The following is a 20,030-nucleotide window of genomic DNA, read 5'->3' on the forward strand; positions in this document are numbered from 1 at the left end:
TTTAATTTTCTTCCCTGAACCCTTCCTTCTGCCATTTGTGTACCCGCTAATATTTTTTCTTCTCAGCCCCTGCCTCATAAGATTTCTTTCAGATTTCATCCAAAGACACATATGCACATTCACCACCAAGGAACAGTCACTGCTGCCTTCTCCAAGATTGAACAACATCCCTGCCATCTACCCTTAATGTCCACATCTCTTGTCAGCAGGAAATAGCCAAAGAGAGTCAGCATCCCTTTTGTAACTATCAAAAAACTGGAATGTTAGGTCTGCCTGAGAAAATGGCCTTCTTTATCCATGGGAAGCTGCATACAGACCTTCCCCGCCCCCCCCCTTTGTTTTCCATGCAGGACTGCATGTATCCTCTCCTAGAAGTCTCCACCCAGCACCTGCGTCAGGTGACTGGCACACCAGGGGACAGTTACCTCTCCTTTCTCTGAGGTCACATCTTGAACCCCCCCAGTCATGCCTCCTTTGGACTGTAGGAGGTTCCCAGACTCTGAGGTCATGTCCACATCCACTGTGGCCACACCTCCTCCCCGCCCTCTTCCTACATTAACCCCAGTGTCAGCTGGAGTTGCCCCTTCTCTGCACACCTTCCACTGCATGCATGCCAGCAGTTGATAATAAACTTCTTCCTGAACAATTGCATGACAGTTGCTTTCTGCAAAGCCTTACAGGGTCTATGTGTGGTTTTGCATAGGGAGAAAACAAAAGTAAGGAGCCATTCTCCCAGGTGGACCTAACAAGAGTCTCTTGGACTTTTCTGCCAGGGCTCTTTGAAGTAGGGATGCTGAAACTAATTGTCATCATCTTTGTCATGTGGTGAATGATAGGGTATTGGGTTTAACTGGTACCATCTTGTCTTCATGGTGGAGGTAGGGAAGTCCCATTACCTCCCAAGTAATGGGCAGGCCTGAATTCCTAGAGGCTGAGGCGGGGATTTGGGCAATAGGTCACTGGACCTTCCAGTCTTGGGTCATGAGCTCTCCTTGTGACCCTGCCCCCTGACCTGACCCTATTTAGGCCTGGACCAAATCAGGAGTGTGTATGCCATGCCACGTGTCTGCTGTCTGCTGTGTCCTGTCTCCTGGCTCTCCTCTGGTCAATATGGCATCCCACTTCAGCTCCCCATTGGAGCTGATCTGGTTTGTTGGTATTGTTTTTATGCTCTTTCTTTCCTCTCCTGCTCTCATGGCTCAGTTTTCTGACAGTGTTAAGTGTATTCGCAGGGCTGCAGGTCTTTGTGACAAGAGGCCACCTGCAGTCACTGGCCTGCTAATAAAGACTCCTGATTCTACCTCTCAAAATGTGGCTTCTCTGTTTTCTCACCATATAACAACTTCACATCATGATTCTCAGATCTCAGCCCCCTGAGTTGCTAGGATTACAGATGTGAGCTACAGGTTACTCAGTACTCAGCTTAGTGTAAGATCTGCACCTGGATAGTGAGCCGACTCCTGCCTTCCTCACAACCAAGTACCTGTATTACCTAGGCAACTGGCATACCTGGAAGAGGTCACATCTGCATCCGCTGAGGTCACATCTGGATTCGATGTGGCAATACCTTTCTCTACCCCTGCCCTAGATAAGCCCTAGCCTAGGGCCAGATGCTCTCTTTCCTAGGCCTTTCCCAGCTGTGTGGAGTGCTAGCATGGCCAGATGCCAGCCAGAATGATGAAAAACCTACCCTTTACCTGAATACCACATGTGTGGTGTGGTTCTTACTCAGCCGCCTCTCTTCTTTTTTTTTTTTTGCGGGGGGTGGGGGGGAGGGGGCCTGAACTCTGGACCTGGGTGCTGTCCCTCAGCTCTTCAGCTCAAGGCTAGCACTCTACCACTTGAGCCACAGTGCCACTTCCGGCTTTTTTCCTTTTTGCTTATGTGGTGCAGAGGAATCGAACCCAGGCCTCAGGCATGCAAGGCAAGTGCTCTACCACTGAGCCACCTTCCCAGCCCCCCGCCTCTCTTCCTTAAAAACCTAACAGCTCTTGAATAGAGTCCACAAATCATTCTAAATTTACCTGTGAGGCTTTTTTGGCACAGAAAGAACTGCTCTTGAAGACTTGAGGCCAGGTGCTGGCCTGCACCTAAAACCCTATGCGACTTCCCTGTAAGACAATTAAATTCCCTCAGGATAAAGGATGAACTCTGCCTTGAGTACCCCCTAGATGCTTAGGAGAGGGTTTGCCTCGCTTTCAGGCTTTCTGTGTTCACGAGACCTGATCTGAACAATCCTGGCCAAAATGCATGATATCATGATCCCTTTTAAAAACCCTAAAAGAACTAAAAAACAGTTGTTGAGGTATGTGGGCCTACAGCTTCCTTCACAGTGGGTATCTTTGGCAGCTTTGTCACACTAGCTCTCCACAGGACTGAGGCAGGATAAATTGAGGGAGATGAAGCCTAGTGAAGGCAACTCAGAAACATGGAATTCAGAAACAAGAAACACTATGTTTGCTTCAAAGAGAGTCAACCACAGGCTGCATTCCTTCCTGGGAGATACTTATTTCACCCCAAGAACCAGCATTCGCCTGACAGGATGTATGCTTTCCTGGAAAAACAAAACAAAAAACAAAAAAACGCACCCTCAAAACTTAAGCAACCCACCCAAAATGCAGACAACAGGACGCCTTCCTTATCTCAAGGGTGAGGATCTATTTTATGGCAAGATACATTCTTACCTGGAAAGAATGCCCAAAACATCCAGAAGCTCAAAGTAACACCAAGAGTGGTTAGAGTAGGGACAAACACCTATCTTGAAGGAAGGAGGCTCAGTATAACTAACTTCTTAACAGCCATCCTGGGGCCTCTTGCTGGGTGGAAGGGGCTCTCCACCCAGTGCTGAAAAGTTGAGAGGTGAACGAGGCCATTCATTGAGTTGCAGATAGCTAGCTCACCTTGAGCTCGGAGGGCTCTGCTTCAGAGAAATGGAGCTGTCATAGCCTTAGGAAAGCTCTGCATAGAGAATGCTCCGATTCTACCTTCACTAGCCTCTGAGTAGCCCCTAAGATTTCCCCTATCTAGAGGGTTGAGATGTATCTTCCCTAGATGGGAAAGTTCTGCTAGTACCCTAGCTAATAGCTGAGTATGCCCAAATATGGTCTGCTTTTGTTAAGGCGTGGTTTCCACCTCAAACATGTGGTTTGGTGCAAACTTTGCTCCTGGTTGTAGATATTTGAGACAGGAATCCATCTGCAGACCACTGGTGCATTAATAAAGAATCCCAATTTGACCTCTCAAAATGTGGCTTCTTTGTTTTCTCATGGTACAACAATCTTTGCATAAGTTTGAAGTCACACCCCCCTACTTTACCATAGAAATACTTATAACAGCCAAGAAGCACCCACACTCTGTTAGAGTGTGGCCCTGTTTTTCTGCTTGTTTGTCTGCTCATATGCTTGCCTGCTTGCTTATACACTCAACAAAGCTCTGCCAAGTTTTCTTTTTCTTTTTTTTTTTGTCAGTCATGGGGCTTGAACTCTGGGCTTGAGTGCTGTCCCTCAGCTCTTCAGCTCAAGGCTAGCGCTCTACCACTTGAGCTACAGCAGTTTATTGGAGATAAGAGTTTCACGGTCTTTCCTGCCCAGGCTGGCTTTGAATCGAGATCCTCAGATCTCAGTCTCCTGAGTAGCTAGGATTACAGGCATGAGCCACCGGCACCCGGCTCCAAGTTTTCTTAACATTATGACTTGTCCAGAAATTCTTATTCTGCAATTGAAGTCAAGGACCCTAAGTGAAGAGTCCCTACTTTTAGAAGGAAACTTCACAAACATTTGCCTGCATCCAGTGTCAGAACTGGTATGATCTTGCCAGGGTAATTTAAATGGAGATTAATATCTATCATTGAAGACAGTTTATATTGAGTTGTGTCAAGATCATTGCCCAAATAGAAATATCCCAATGGATACATTATTGAGCCAGGACCAGTATCAAGGGAATACAATAACTTTTAATGCCCCTGGGAGCCTATATAATCATGGCCCAGTTAGCAATGCAAGCTTGAAAGGAACTGCCACTACCAGGAAATAGAGACAGAGGATTAAAACCTTAACTACTCTGGCCCTGGGCCCTAATGAGCCATATGAGGATTTTATTAGTAGAGGAACAAGAGAGGTAGGCAGAATTACTTCTGATCCAGAATCAGGAAAAAATGATCATAAAATGATTAGCTTTTTTTTTTTTTTTGCCAGTCCTGGGGCTTGAACTCAGGGACTGGGCACTGTCTTTGAGCTTTTTTGCTCAAGGCTAGAGCTCTACCACTTGAGCCACAGCACCACTTCTGGCTTTTTCTGTTTATGTGGTACTGAGGAATTGAACCCAGGGCTTCATGCATGCAGGCAAGCACTCTACCACTAATCCATATTCCCAGCCCAAACGATTAGCTTTTGAGAATGTTAATCCTACTTTAAAGCAACCTTTCAGCCATATTGGAGAAAAAGTACTCTTTCAGAATGATCTGCCTATGTGCAGGCATGGGACCTGCTCATATTTAAGGAGCTGCATTGGCAGCTGTTCTTCTCAAGGGCATGAGAGGACAGACTTCAAATAAACGAGGCTTTTAACTGCGGGAGGCCTGGCCATTTGACTAGACAATGCTGACAGCCCAAAAGGCAACAGCCCTCTCATGGGTTGGCCACCTGTCCCTGTTGTGGACAGAAGAGAGGCCCATTGGACTAATGAATGCAGATCTAAGACAGCGGAGGGGCCAGCCCTAGTCCCTCCAAACAGTAGGGACAGTGATCTTTATACTTCCTCAGGACCAGAACAGTGAGACTACAGGGTCACAACAGGAAGTGCAGGATTGGACTACTGTTCCACCACCCAATTCCTATCAACTCCTGATCAAGGGCCCCGTCCATTGGGACTGGAGATTATGGTCCCATTTCAAAAGGAACAGTGGGACTTATAATAGGTATACCTAGTATCATTGTGAGGGGGTTTTAAATCCTCTCTGGGGTAATAGATGAAGATTACCAGAGAGAAATTAAAATTGTGGCTCCAGCCACAAAAACAATTCAGGGAGCCAGGTGCCAGTGCTTCACACCTGTAATTCTAGCTACTCAGAAAGCTGAGACCTGAGGATTGAGGTTCAAAGCCAGCTCAGGCAGGAAAAGTCTTGAGATTCTTTTTTTTTTTTTGGTCGGTCGTGGGGCTTGAACTCTGGGCCTGGGCGCTGTCCCTCAGCTCTTCAGCTCAAGGCGAGCGCTCTACCACTTGAGCTACAGCGCCACTTCCGGTTTTCTGGTGGTTTATTGGAGATAGGAGTCTCATGGTCTTTCTTGCCCGAGCTGGCTTTGAACCGCGATCCTCAGATCTCAGCCTCCTGAGTAGCTAGGATTACAGGCGTGAGCCACCAGCGCCCGGCTAGTCTTGAGATTCTTACCTACAATTAACCACCAGAAAACTGGAAGTGACACTGTGACTCAAAGTGGTAGAGAGTGAGCCTTGAGTGAAAAATCTCAGGGACTGTACACAGGCCCCGAGTCCAAGTTCCACAATCAACAACAACAACAACAACAAGATCTAGTAACTTACTAAATGTACCTGAAAAAATCCAGCGAATTCCTCCTTTTCATTATCTAGGCCAAATCATAAACAAAAAGAAAATTATGCCCCCAAATCCCCAAATCAGGATGAATAACCTAGTAACACTAAATGACTTTCAAAAGCTCCTGGGAGGCATTAATTGGTTATGACCTTCTTTAAAATTGTCTACTACAAAACTGCGTCCTTGGTTTAATATATTAGCTGGTGATCCGGCTCCCCTTTCCTCTCACTCACTCACCCCTGAGGGATGCCAGGCTTTTGCCTTAGTGAAAAAAGGCTATTAAAGAAGCATAGCTTGTTAAGAGTTCTTCCTTCAGAACCCATTATTTTGGCCCTACCTACTCCAAGATTGCTCTATGGCAAGAACTTAGGGTTATTGAGTGGATTTACCTTCCACATACCTCACCTAAAAATATTACTACTTATCATGATCTGTTAGCCTCCATCACAAACATGTAAAGGAAGAACTTTATTGTGAGCCCTGATAGGACAGAAACCTGACTTGGTCATTATCTCTTTTGCAAAAACTTAGCAGTGTTGGTGGTTATGGAAAAATTCAGATACCTGGCAAATGGCCTTCAAGGCCTTCCCAGGCCAGGTGGAAAAACACCTTCCTCAGCATAAATTGTTACATTATGCTTCAAAACACTCTTTTAAGCCAAGTGCTGGTGGCTCACACCTTAATCCTAGCTGAGATCTGAGGCTCGTGGTTCAAAGCCAGCCCTGGCAGAAAAGTCTGTGAGACTCTTATCTCCAATTAACCACCAGAAAACTGGACGTGGTGCTGTGGGTCAAGTAGTAGAGCACTAGCCTTGAGCTGAATTGCTCAGGCACACTGCCCAGGCCCAGAGTTCAAGCCCCATGGTTGACAAAAAAAAAAAAGGAAAAAAAACCCTACAAAACAACAACAACAAACCCACTCCATTATCTTTCCTAAAATTGTAGTCACTGGAGCCTTACCACTAGCTACTCTGATTTTCATCAGTGGTTCTTTCTCTGGGAAGGTGGCTTATAATTCCCCCTCCAAGTCCAGCGTCATAGAACCAACTTACAATTCTGCACAGAGAGTGAAACTAAGAGCTTTAATTATGGCTTTACAGGATTTATCCTGTTCTGTTAACATCTATTCAGGAAGCTTTTATGCTGTCAATGTTGTTAGGCTGATGAAAACAGCTTACATTGTCATCACCTCAGATAAAGAACTTTTCCATTTATTCTAATCCTTACAAAAAGAAAATTAAATGGCTGGGATGTGGCTTAGTGGTAGAGTGCTTGCCTAGCGTGCATTTGATTCCTCAGTACCACATACACAGAAAAAGCCAGAAGTGGCACCATGGGTCAAGGGGTAGAGTGCTAACTTTGAGCAAAAAGAAAGTTTAGGGACAGTGTGTAGGCCCTGAGTTCAAGCTCCAGGACTGGCAAACAAACAAACAAACAAACAAAAAAAGGAAATTAAAAACAGGATTACACCTTACTTCACCCAACAAATCAAAGCCCAGTCTGGCCTTCTAGGAACTCTGTCTTATAGTAATAAACAAGTAGATTCCTTACTTGCTCAAAAACAAGCTAAATAGTTAAAAATTGCCCTCGATATGTCACTGGATGCTGGTGGAGGTTTGTGAAGTTTCCTTTTAAAAGTAGGTACTCTTTATTTAGGGTTTTTGACTTCGATCTTAGAATAAGAATTTCTGGATGAGTCATGATGGTAAAAAAAAATATGGTGGAGCTTTATTAAGTATGTAAGCAAGCAGGCAAGCAGACAAACAGACAAAAAGCAGACAAACAGACAAGCAGAAAAGCAGGGCACACACACTCTAAGAGAGTGTAGGTGCTCTCAAAGGGAGGGAAGGTAACATCTATAGTAGGATCCTCTCATGGGCAACACAGTAGGACCTATGGACACTCTTGATGGCCACTGACTACATTATCTAAATAGTAGTTCCATTCAAAATCAGGGTGGTCAGCTATGGGATGTGACCTGCATAGAGTGTAACTTGACAAATTGCATCTCTGGTGTAAATAAGAGACAAGATCTGTTAATCCTATACCAGCCACTCTTCATTATGATTCCTACTAATTTTACTAGTCCTTGGAATGACGATAAAGGTTTACAAGCTGTTAAATACATAAAGAGTATCACCTTTATAATGACAATAAAAATATAAGAAATACATAAACAGCTAAGCCAGAGAGCTTCACTCATTATCTGAGGCATAGTATCCTTTCTTATGCTTATAGCTCCTTTTGCTACCTCTGCTGCACCCTTAAATAATAACATTCATACCAACCATGCCATTAATCTAGTGGCTTATATTTCTCACACCTTCAAGACGCAGGTTTATTTTAATGATACCTGGCTAAATAATAGGTTAAAATTTTGGAACAAATTGTACTCCAATTAGGAAATGAATTGGCCACTCGAAGGTATAAGCAGGACTTCCTCTGTCATGAAGGTCTAAAATCTGTCTGTATGATCAGCCTCCCTTGTAATAGAATAATCGAGCCAAAATACAAGCTGATTTGCAAGGAATATGGTCAGGTTTAGAGACAACCCTGGATCTACAGAGATTTAGACAGGATGTCACTCAATTACAAAAAATGCTGTGGAAGAAATCCTCCTTAAAGGTCTTTAAACTTCTCCATTTTTTTTTTTTTTTGGTTGGTCGTGGGGTTTGAACTCTGGGCCTGGGCGCTGTCCCTCAGCTCTTCAGCTCAAGGCGAGTGCTCTACTGCTTGAGCCACAGCACCACTTCCAGTTTTCTAGTGGTTTATTGGAGATAAGAGTCTCATGGACTTTCCTGCCCGGGCTGGCTTTGAACCGAGATCCTCAGATCTCAGCCTCCTGAGTAGCCAGGATTACAGGCACGAGCCACTGGCGCCCAGCTAAACTTCTCCATTTCTTAAGCACTCTACTTGGTGTTTAACTTTGGATTAAGAATTCAACCACATCATCTTCCCCTGGAACAACAGCAGCTTTAAATAAAGAAATAGGGTGAGATGTTGGGAGCCAGAGACATGAGTTCCTTGAGCAACGGTTTGGAACCATGCCACCTCTGCCCAATGAGCTGAGGCGGCAACAGCTGATTCGTTAGAAGGCACAGTTTTCTTAGCCTTTGAGCTGAATCAATGAGCTTGCTTTAGCTGCAAGAATATGTTTTTCTGTAAATTGCTAAACTGCCAGCTTTTGCTAAGAGCTACCTGTCAAGTTCAACATGTTCTCTTCCTTGCCTTTTCTCTGTGCAAGTGTCTGTATAAATAATTGCGCTGAACCACGGCAGGGGCTGCTTCAGCTCTCGAGATCTCTGGGTGCTATCAGCTTTCTCGTGTGTGTGTGTGTGTGTGTGTGTGTGTGTGTGTGTGTGTGTGTGTGTGTGTGTGTGTGTGTTTTCCTCAATCTCCTACCACCTTCAATCAGAGACAGCTTGACTTGTCTGTTCTGCGGCAGATATGATTCTCATAGACCAGGCTGGCTTTTAACCATGACCCTCAGATCTCAGCCTCCTAAGAATGTAGGATTACAGCATGAGCCACCAGTACGTGGTTTAATTTTAATTTTAAATGGACCTCATAGATCTCCCATGGTGTTGGAGATCAGGTGAACCCAGAGCTCTGGGCAAATGTTGTACTACTGAGCTATATACCCAACCCATTTTTTTTTTTTTTTTTTTTTTTGTCAGTTGTGGGGCTTTAACTCAGAGACGAAGCACTATCTCTGATCTCTTTTGCTCAAGGCTAGCACTCTACCACTTTGGGCCACAGCTCCACTTCAGGTTTTCTGGTGGTTAATAGGAGATAAGAGTCTCACAGATTTTCCTGCCTGGGCTGGCTTTGAATTGGGATCCTCAGATTGCAGCCTCCTAAATAGCTAGGGTTACAGGCATGAGCTACCAGCATCCAGCTCTTCCCAACCCAATGTTAAGTCTAATGAGAAATAATTTCTAGCATAAAATACACAAATCCCAACTGAACAACTCAATAAATATTTGTATATATTGTGGCATTCTTTACCAAACAGTATTTCTGCAATCTCCCAAAAGTTCTCTGTGCCTTTTCCTGGTCAACGCTTCCAAATAGCAATGATTCTTGTTGGATGCTGGTGGCTCATACGTATAAACCTAGCTTCTCAGGAGGAAGCCAGCCAGAGCAGGAAAGTCCATAAAACTCTTATCTCCAATTAACCACCAAAAAGTCAGCAGTACAGGTGTGGCTCAAGTGGTAGTGTCAGCCTTGAGTATAAAGCTAAGGGGGAGTGCTCAGGCTCAATTTAAGCCCTAGTACCTACAAAAAAAAGTATTGCCTCTTTCACCATAAATTATCTTTTTCTCTTCTTAAACTTCATATTAATAGAATCTAATAGTACTTATTCATGTATGTATGGCTTCCAGTTCACATAGTGTATTTTTTTTTGGGGGGGGTCTGGTCATGGGGCCTGAACTCCCAGCCTGGGCACTGTCCCTCAGCTCTTCAGCTCAAGGCTAGCTCTACCACTTGAGCCACAGGGCCTCGTGCATGCAAGGTAAGCGCTCTACCACTGAGCCACCTTCCCAGCCCCACATAGTGGTTTTTGAGGTCCATTTATATTGATGCTGTAGGTAGCAGTCTGTTGCCTTTTGACTGCTGAGTAGTAGTCCATTGCATGGCAGTGCTGTAGGGTACTTATCAATTTATCCACTGTTGGTAGACACCTGGGTTGTGTTAAGTTTGCAGTTAATACGAATAAAGCCACTGTATACCTTATATATGTGCTTTTGTGTAAAGCTGTTCTCATATCTCTTGGGCAGCTACTCATAGAAGGCTGAGGCAAGAGGACTGTGAGTTCAAGGATAGCCTGCATTGCATAGACAGTCTCAACACTCTCCACACACACATGCACGCACATGCACTCTCAACACTCTCCACACACACATGCACGCACATGCACACACTCAGAAATTATTTTAAAGTGGTTGTATAATTTTCTATTTCTTCCAGAATAGCGCGAGAACTCTAATTCCTCTACATCTACGCTATATCATCTTTAGACTGTGGCGCCCTCTATTGGTAGGAGACATTACTGTTACCATTAGGGATAAAATGGTGTTTTGGGATTAATGTAAATCATGGAGTCTTGTTTGACTCATAATTCTATGTGGAGCTCAACTGCAACCTTGGGTAAACTACCTTATCTTAGTCTCATTTCTAGAATCTGTAAAAAAAAAAGTCAGTAGTACCTCTCAAAGAAAGAATATTTGAAGCTGGGTGTTGGTGGCTTATACCTCTAATCCCAGCTACTTGGGAGGCTGAGATCTGAGGAACATGGTTCAAAGTCAGCTTGGCTTGAGACTCTTGTCTCTAATAAACTACTCAGAAAATGCCAGAAGTGGTGCTGTGGCTCAAAGTGATAGAGTGCTAGCCTCGAACAAAAAAAGCTCAGTGACAGGCCTTCAGGTCAAGATACAAGAACAGCAAAATGATAATAATAAATAAATTGAGAGGCCTTAGTACAAGGCATTGTGGACAGTTGGTGTTCATTTGATGACTGCTATAGTCTTGCTTATATATATTTTTTGGGGGGTCTGAAATTTAATACATTCCAGTTGGCAGGAAAATATATACTATATATAACATATATATATATATATATATTTAAAAAAAACATTTATTTATTTATTCTGGTATTAGTACCAAGGCTTGAACTTAGGGCCTGGGAGCCATATCTGGGCTTTTTGTTCAAGGCCACAGCTTGAGCCGCAGCTCCACTTCCAGCTTTTTGGTGGTTAATTGGAGATAAGTATCTCACAAACTTTCCTGCCTGGGCTGACTTCGAACCATGATCCTCATATCTCAGTCTTCTGAGTAGCAAGGATTACAGGTGTGAGCCACAGTGCTTGGATGAAAGTATCTTAGGTATCTCAGGAGGGCTGGTAGAGCCTGAAGATTATTATCTTTTTTGCAGGATAGAAGCTATTTTCTTTGATGAGAAGCATCTTCTCTGTTCTCAAATAAGATCCACACCAGTGACAGCAGAGCAGAGAAATGAAAAGACCCCAGTCCTTGGAAAGCTGCTGTATGAACTAACTTCATGTAGTTTATCTTCCTGATGGACTTTAGTTGAAGTGAACAACTAACTTTCCTTATTATTTAGATTGATTGATTACTTGCAGCTCAATCATCCTGACGTGTATTTTAGTGTTCCAGAAATCCTCCACAGGACACATAGTCTCTTGATAGACCCAACTAATCGACAGAGGCTGGTCACCCAGCAAAAGTCTATTTGCTGTCCTTGATGAGGTCAAGCCACTTTTTGTGCAGCTGAAATTAAACCAATCCAAAGGGCAAAAGAAGAAGTTTCCTTTTTGAGCTTTTACTGACTTGTAAAAACTATTACTGATCACTCAATTAAAGATGACAAAGCTTTATGTAATTTGCTACCACCCACTAAGAAATCATCTCTGGAAACAGCAGCTCAAGATAGGTGGCAATTGGTGGTGCTGATTCTGTGCTCTCTCTCTCTCTCCCCTCTCTCCCCTGTGCGTGTGTGTGTGTGTGTGTGTGTATGTGTGTGTGTGTGTGTGTGTGTGTGTGTGTGTGTGTGTGTGTGTGTGTGTGTGTGCCATTTCTGGGGCACTAGGCCCCTATACTCAGGGTCTGGATGTTGTTCCTGAGTTGTTTTGCTCCAGGCTAGCTCTTTACCTCTTGAGTCGCACCTCCATTACTGGCTTTTTGTGTGTGTAATTAATTGGAGATAAGTGTCTCATGAACTTTCCTTCCTGAGCTAGCTTTGTACCATGAACCTCCGATCTCAGCCTCCTAAGTAGTCAGGATTATAGGCATGAACTCCCAGCACCCAGCTTCTGTTCGTTGTTTAAGAAATATTTCTTTCCAGGCACACACACACACACACACACACACACACACACACACACACACACACACACACACACACACACACACACACCTAGCTCCAGCAGGAATGTCTATGAAACTCTTATCTCCAATTTGCCAGCAAAAAGCCAAAAGTGGCTGGGCACTGATGGCTCAAACCTCTAATCCTAGGTATTCAGGAGGCTAAGATCTGAAGACTGCAGTTCAAAGCCATCCTGAGCAGAATAGCCGTAGAGACTCTTATCTCCAATTACCCACCAGAAAACTGGAAGTGGAGCTGTGGCTCAAAGTGGTAGGTTGCTAGCTTTGAGCAAAAAGAACTCAGGAATAGTGCCCATGCTCTGAGTTCAAGCTCTACGATGACCACCACCAACAACACAAAAGCACACCATGGAGCTGTGGTTCAAGTATTAGAATACCTGTCTTGAGCAAAAAAAGCTAAGGGACAGCTCCCAGGTTCTGAATTCAAGCCTCAATATTGGCACACACACACACACACACACACACACACACACACACACACACACACACACAATAAATAAAAGGAAAGATTTCTTGCTTTCCTCCTATTTGTCATATACATGCAGGCTGTTGTGAGGAACATCAAGATAGTAAAACGAAGTTCCAGACTGCCAACAGCTGGAAGAAGGGAAGTGGTCTGGATTCCGGTCACAAACATATTTCATATTCTACAGTGAAAGCAATATATATTACTCTTTATCATAGTGTAATGAATAATATATGTGTTGCAAAGTGAACAGTTCTTAAATGTGCGGCTCAATGAATTTTTAAAAAGTAAATACACCCATGCACTTAGCAGCCAGATTAAGAAACAGAACATTATCAGATCTCAGAAACTTCCTTCATTCTCCTTCCCACTTCAAAGTAAGCCCTATTCTGACATCTTTGACCACACATTAGCAACCCACTTTGCTTGATTTGCACTCTATGTGAATGGATGCATCTTTTGTGTCTGGCTCATTCATGTTGTTTGTGGCTGTGTAGTTTATTCTTTTTGTTTCTGCAGCACTTTGTTATGTGACCACAACATAATTTATTTATCCCTTCTTCTGTTAATGGGCTTTTGATGGTTTCCACTTTCCGGCATGTATCGAGGAGTGAAAGTGCTGAACTTATATATACATTTTATTTATTTATTCTGTCCTGGGGCTTGAACTCAGGATCTGAGTGCTGTCCCTGAGTCTCTCTTTGTGCTCAAGGTTAGTGCTCTACCACTTAAGGCCAGCACCACTGCTGGCCTTTTCTTAGTAGTTTATTGGAGATATGAGTCTCACAGACTTTCCTGCACAATTGGCTTCAAATGGTGATCCTTGGATCTTAGTCTCCTGAGAAGCTAGGATTACAGGTTCAGTTTTAAAAGACAAAGATCCTGATTTTTAAAAATTGGACAATGTTCATGAGCATTTATTTTAAAAAATCCTGTCTTTTCACAAAGGGAAAGCAAGGCTACCATATAAAACATTATTCAGATGAAAGACACTATATTATCTTTGTGGCTATTATATTTTCTAACCACTGCAGGACCTAGATACATAGCTTGATCTAGATACAGCAGGATCTACATATTAGCTTGAGGACATGCATTGTTAATTAGCATTGATCTTTATTTAGTGAGAGCCTACAGTAAAATAGTATGATGTGTTAAAAACAAAGCTTAAGCCAGGTGTTGGTGACTCAAGACTGTAATCTTAGCTCTCAGGAGGCTGAGATCTAAGGATAGTAGTTCAAAGTCAGCCGAGGCAGGAAAGTCCATGAGACTCTTTTTTTTTTTTTGCCAGTCCTGGGCTTGAACTCTGGGCCTGGGCACTGTCCCTCAGATCTCCAGCTCAAGGCTAGTACTCTACCACTTGAGCCACAGCGCCACTTCTGGCTTTTTCTGCTTATGTGGTGCTGAGGAATCGAACCCATGAAACTCTTATCTTCTATTAACCACCAGAAAACCGCTACAGCTCCAAGTGGTAGAGCACCAGCTTTGAGTAAAAGTTCTGGGGCAGTGCCCAGACCCTGAGCTCAAGCCTGACCGCCCCTTGTCCCCCCCCCAAAAAAAGCTTAGGGCTGGTTCAAGCTCCAGTGCCCCCCTACCCCCTTCCAAACTAAGTGCTGTTAATTGAATGTTGTGTCCCTCTAAAACTTCAAGTTGAAATTTTAACCCCAAGGAGATTGCACTATTAGGTGGAGCCTTTGTTAGGTGTTTAGGTAGTAATGTTTAGCAAGTTTCATGAATGGATTAGTGACTGTATATAAGAAACACTGCATTGCTACCTTGCTCCATCTGACAAGTGGCTACCCCCCCCCCCCCCGCGCCCCGTCCTGGGACCTGAACTCTGGGCCTGGGCGCTGTCCCTCAGCTCTTCAGCTCAAGGCTAGCACTCTACCACTTGAGCCACAGCACCACTTCCGGCTTTTTCTGCTTATGCGGTGCTGAGGAATCGAACCCGGGGCCTCATGCATGCAAGGCAAGCCACTGAGCCACCTTCCCAGCCCTGACAGGTGGCTTTACAGCAAGAAGACACATATATATAAATCAGATGGAGTTCAGGCAGGCATCTTGCTTGTCCTAGACGCCACCGTGTCTCCAAACGCCTAGGATAGGACCTGATACTAGAATGGCGCCCAGTCAAGGGCCAAGAGCTCTCTCTGGCGCCAAGACTGATGGAATCGTTTTCTCTTGGCACAGCCGACTCTAACCACGTGGGAGGGATGAGGGAGCGGGCAGTGACAGCTCAGCTTCAGGCCCCGCCCCCGCTCCAAAGCCCCGCCCACAGCCCCGCCCACAGCCCCGCCCACAGCCCCGCCCCACAGCCCCGCCTTTGTTCTTGTCTTCTCTCTCGGGTGTCCATAAAGTTTATCTGGCGGCGCGCCGCGCGGAGGCTTCTGGGAGCGGCCACCTCGGCCAATCAGGAAGCGCAGGCGAGCGGCGCGAGAAGCGGCGGCGGCGGCGATCTCCAGCCAGGACCTGGGCGGCGGGGACGACTGTAGTACCAGGTAAGCGTGTGTGCAGTGGCGGAGCGGTCGTTTCGACCGCAGGTCTTCCTTGAGCCCGGGAGCCCGGCTCTGGGCGGAGCCCCGTCCCCAGGCTCGGAGCCATGCCGCTCTCACTTCGCTTCTCCTCACGGCCGCCGGGCGCGCCTGACGCCGGTGACACTGCGCCTTGCGGAACCGCCTCCACCGCAGTGCCTAGCCGCGCCCGCCCGGGCGCGCCGCGCGCCAGCCCGCTCTCGGAATGCGGGACCTGGGGTTCCCCACTTCCCTGCCCGAGCCCCAGGCCGCGCGGCGCCGCGTGCCCTCTCCCAGCGCCCCGGCTCCGCGAGCCCACCCGGCCCCCGTGCTCCGGGGAAGGGTCTCCGACCTGCCTCGCCGCGCCCGCCCGGCTCGCACGCCCCTCGCTGCCCCACGCCGTGCGGGCGAGCCGTTAGCGAGGGCAGTCTTCGTGGTGAAGGGAGACGATGGCCCCGTTAGTCTCGGTCAACCCTCGTGTGTCTTCAGCACTGGCATCTAAGAGGATGCTAATGATTGCAACCCCGGGTGGCTCTCTGGGCTGCAAAGGCGACGCCCAACTAGACTGGGTACCGTTTTTTTTTTAAATAACAGGGCGGATCCTACGGGTCCTATGTCGGTTTTTGGGTGACCCGCTGCTGAGGATTTGCCAGGCTGCTGGCGGAAGGAGGACTTTAAATTTTTGTTTTGTGGGGCCAAGACTTTTTGTCTTTGAGTACAAGCAAAGGTCACTTTCTGTGTTCTTTCTGGGGGAGCACTGTTACTTCCCCCACCCAAGACTATACCAATGACAAGAACATCTATTTTATATTTATATTTAGGTGCTGAAGCTTTTTCTTGTGGCTGTTATTAGATATACACTAGTGTTTTGGGTATTTTCGTTATTTTTACCAATGGTAAAATACCATGTTTTAAATGCCTCTTTATTAGACAACGTCATGTTTGCATCTCCAGTTTGAGCCTCCCTGACTTTTATTCAGCTGCCTGCTAAACAACTACATCTCAAACTGAGCATAGAGCTAGTAACTTACCCTCCATTTCCTTCCTCAAGCCTCTCTTTATGCCATTCTTTCCTCCTCTCAGTAATACAAGAGTGGCCAATAACCTGCGAGTCATCTTTGCCTGCCTTTTCTCAGCCCGCCCTCCCTCCTGCCCCCAATCCAATGCTTGTGGCCATTACCTCTCACATGAATTACCGAAACAGCTTCCATCTGGTCTCCCTACTTCTGCCCTGGCCCTACCCTATTTATTTATTTTTAACATAGTAGGTTAAAGGGATGATCAATTAATGTCACTGTAAGAAATCCTCCAGAGCCAGAAATGATGGTAAGCCCAGTATTTAGGAGTTGAGACAGGCCAGCCTCAACTACATAGTGAGACCTTGTCTTGAGAAGAAAACTAAAACCAAAAAACTCCCCAGTCTTCCTAAAGCCCTCCAGTGGGTCCTTATTTTATTAACAGTAATGGACAAAACTCCTTATAGTGAGCTATAGGGCTTTACATGGTCTGACCAGCTGTTATTTTCACTCAGTTTTTGTTGCCCTTCCCCAGCTACTGTCAGACATGTTTTGGTCTCAGTTTAGTGTCAGGCAGAAATCAGGAGTCACTTGGCTCCTCTTTTACGTGCTGAACTTTTCAAGCCTTTTTCCAAGTCACAGTCTCATGTCTTTCTCCCAGTCACCTCATTAGTGATCACCTCATTGGTCTTCCAGCAAATTCTCACTGTGACCAGAGATCTTTGTGAAATACTCCTCTGCCTTAAGTCTATCAGGGTCACTTTCCATTCTTCATAGGAGGGGAGTACTCATGCTTTGACACACCTGTACAGGTACCCTTCACAGAACAGACACTGTCACATACCACCGTCATACCAAAAGTGGGCCAGGCTCATATATCTGTTCTAAGAATTAAGTTTAGGGTTTGATTCCTCAGCACCACATAAGCAAAAAGAAAAAAGCCGGAAGTGGTGCTGTGGCTCAAGTGGTAGAGCGCTAGCCTTGAGCTGAAGAGCTGAGGGACAGCGCCCAGGCCCAGAGTTCAGGCCCCACGACTGGACCCCCACCCCCCCCCAAAAAAAAAAAAAGAATTAAGTTTAGGGCAAGGAATGTGGCTTAGTGGAAGAGTGCTTGCCTAGCATGCATGAGGCCTTGGGTTCAATTCTTTAGTACCATATAAACACAAAAAATACAATTATAAAATTAAATAGTGTAGACATGAATTTGTAATATAGAAACGAAGAGGATAAAAGATGTTAAAGACAATGCCTGGGTTTTAGGCTTGAGCAACTGTATGTTTGAGGTGCCATTTTCTGAGATGAAGACAGAAAAGGCAGGTTTGGATTCCAGGGGGCTACCATAAGGATGGTATTAGATTGTACCAGTAAAGCTGATGGCAGGCACTTGCACATAGCAAGAGCGCAGGAGTGGGTTATCCCCATTGTCACCAAGCTGAATGTTTCCTACTGCCAGGTGGTGAATAAATGAATGGACTTGAAAGAAGCTAGAGGATGGGCAATTTTTTTGGAAGGGATATTGAGGAAAACTATTTGATAGGTGTATTACTCCCTTTTTTACTACTGTACCCAAGGTTTACTGGTTTCTAAAGAAGAAGGAATAGGTTAATTTAGCTCAGTTTTGGAGGCTGAAAGTCCAAGCTTAAGCAGCCACATTGATAGGACCTCTGGTGAGGAATCATGGCAGATAGCATCATCCCTGGAGCTATGGCAAGTCAGGAAGCCAGAAAATAGACTGGGGCTTCCCATTCTTTCTCCCTCTCTCCCTTTTCTCTTCCTCTCTCCCTCTCTTCCCCCCTCCCCTCTCTCTCCTCTCTTTCTTCTCTTTCCCCTCACTCCCCCTCCTCTTCCTCTCCCTTCTCTCTGTCCCTACTCAACTCTCTGTCTCCAGTCTCACCACTCTCCTCCCTCTCTCCCCCTTCTTTCCCCCATTCCTCTCTCCTCCTTCCCTCCCTCCCTGTCTCTCTCCCCCCCCCCTTCTTTTCTCTGACTCTCATCTTTGTTTGTCTCTTGTTTTGGGGTTTGAACCCAGGGCTTCACACTTGCTTGCCCTTGCTTGGTGCTCTGCTACTTAAACCATGCATCTATCTTGACTTTTTGCTGGTTATTTTTGGAGCTGGAGTTGGGTGGACTTTTTTGCCTGGTCTGGCTTCAAACTGCTATTCTCAAGATCTCAGCCTATTGAATAGCCAGGATTACAGGTGTGAGCCATTGGTGCCCAGCTAGCTTTACCTCTAAAAGGCCCCCCTGCTTCTTAACATTGCCACATTGGGGACCATGATTTCAACACATGAAGCTTTGGGGGACACATTTAAGCCATATCCAAACCATAGCAGTAGTAAACTTGAATTGGTAATAATAGGTACTATTTATTTATTGGTTACTATGTGGCAGGTGAAGGAGGTACAGTTATTTTTCCTTTTCACAGATGAGACCCAGAAGGAGTAATTACCCTGTCCAAAGTTACCCATTTAAAGTGTGGAGGAGCTGGTTGGAACTCAGGCAGGCAGTGCAGTGGAAGGTTTGTTTGGTCTTTCTGTTTGGGAAAAACTTTGAGCAAGGGCACAAAGCAGGGCAAGTATAAGGATGTCAGGACAGAGTAAGCCAGATGGTTGGTTTTATTTTGGGATATAGAAAGTTAAAAGCAGTATCTCATCTTGACTGTGAGTGAGATTCGGTTTTGGTTTTAAGCAAGCACATCATAAGAAAAATAATAGGAGAATAATTGAAATGAAACAGAAAGCAGGTTGATGTGGAGTAGAAGAGACTAGGGAGCAGATTAGGCTGTAGCGTCACACAAGAAGTTGGGCTTAAAGAATGGAGATGTGGTATTATGTGGTAGTGGGACAGATGGAAGATACAAGGACTAAAAGACTTAAATATCCCCTGTATCTAATTCCTTTCAGGTGGTAGGGGTGTGGATGGTGAGAAATATGTTCTCTTCGTTGAATTTGGTTTCAGCTTTTGTTAGGCATACCAATAGTTTTGGTAACAAGGAATCTTCCTCCCTCCTTATTTCTTCCTCCCTCCAAAAAGTACTTACGTGTATTTGGTTTCTGAGTCTGCGGAGAGAGATCCTTGTGAGTCAATTATCTGAGGTCACATATAGGTGGTGAAGGAGAAAGATAAGCTAGAACCTGAGAGAGAAGCCAGGGTGGTGGTAATGGAGGAGTGGGAAGTAGCTCCTGGTGGTGGTGGTGGTAGAAGACGTCACTTTAGGACACAGTGGGCGTGACGTTGATGTGCTTGAGAGGAAATGCACAGATGGGGCCTGGAAACTTCAGATTGAAATTTGAGTGCTAGGAGGTAGGGTTGGATTTAGGTAGGGTTGGATTTAAGTCGTTACCATTGAGAATTCAGGGACAATGATGAGGCAAATGTTCTGAGTAGGGAATTTAGAGCAGTTTTAAAATAGCAAGCTATTAAAGGTTATATAAGATCACATACATCACATAAGATCACTCATGGAAAAGAATTCAGACTGATGGTATAAAATGAAAAGCAAAAGTCTCATTGCTTTATGGAAATAATGGTAAATTGTCTCATGATAAAAGATGTAAAACTTGTTAACCTGAAGTGTGTAGAT

The 20,030-nt window shown here is 45.1% G+C and overlaps 1 protein-coding gene across 1 annotated transcript in view; it reads left to right on the top strand.

The window, feature by feature from the left end:
• Window positions 1-15,356: 15,356 nt before the first annotated feature.
• The window catches only part of Nup93 (nucleoporin 93), a 111,185-nt gene continuing 106,511 nt past the window's right edge, over window positions 15,357-20,030 (top strand). The window contains exon 1 of the mRNA XM_069992337.1: window positions 15,357-15,420. The gene's annotated coding sequence lies outside the window, so the exon portion shown is untranslated. The remainder of the gene's footprint in view (window positions 15,421-20,030) is intronic.

The sequence above is a fragment of the Dipodomys merriami genome, unplaced genomic scaffold (assembly GCF_024711535.1).
Source record: "Dipodomys merriami isolate MVZ:Mamm:240054 unplaced genomic scaffold, mDipMer1.0.p SCAF_41, whole genome shotgun sequence".
NCBI lineage: Eukaryota > Metazoa > Chordata > Mammalia > Rodentia > Heteromyidae > Dipodomys > Dipodomys merriami.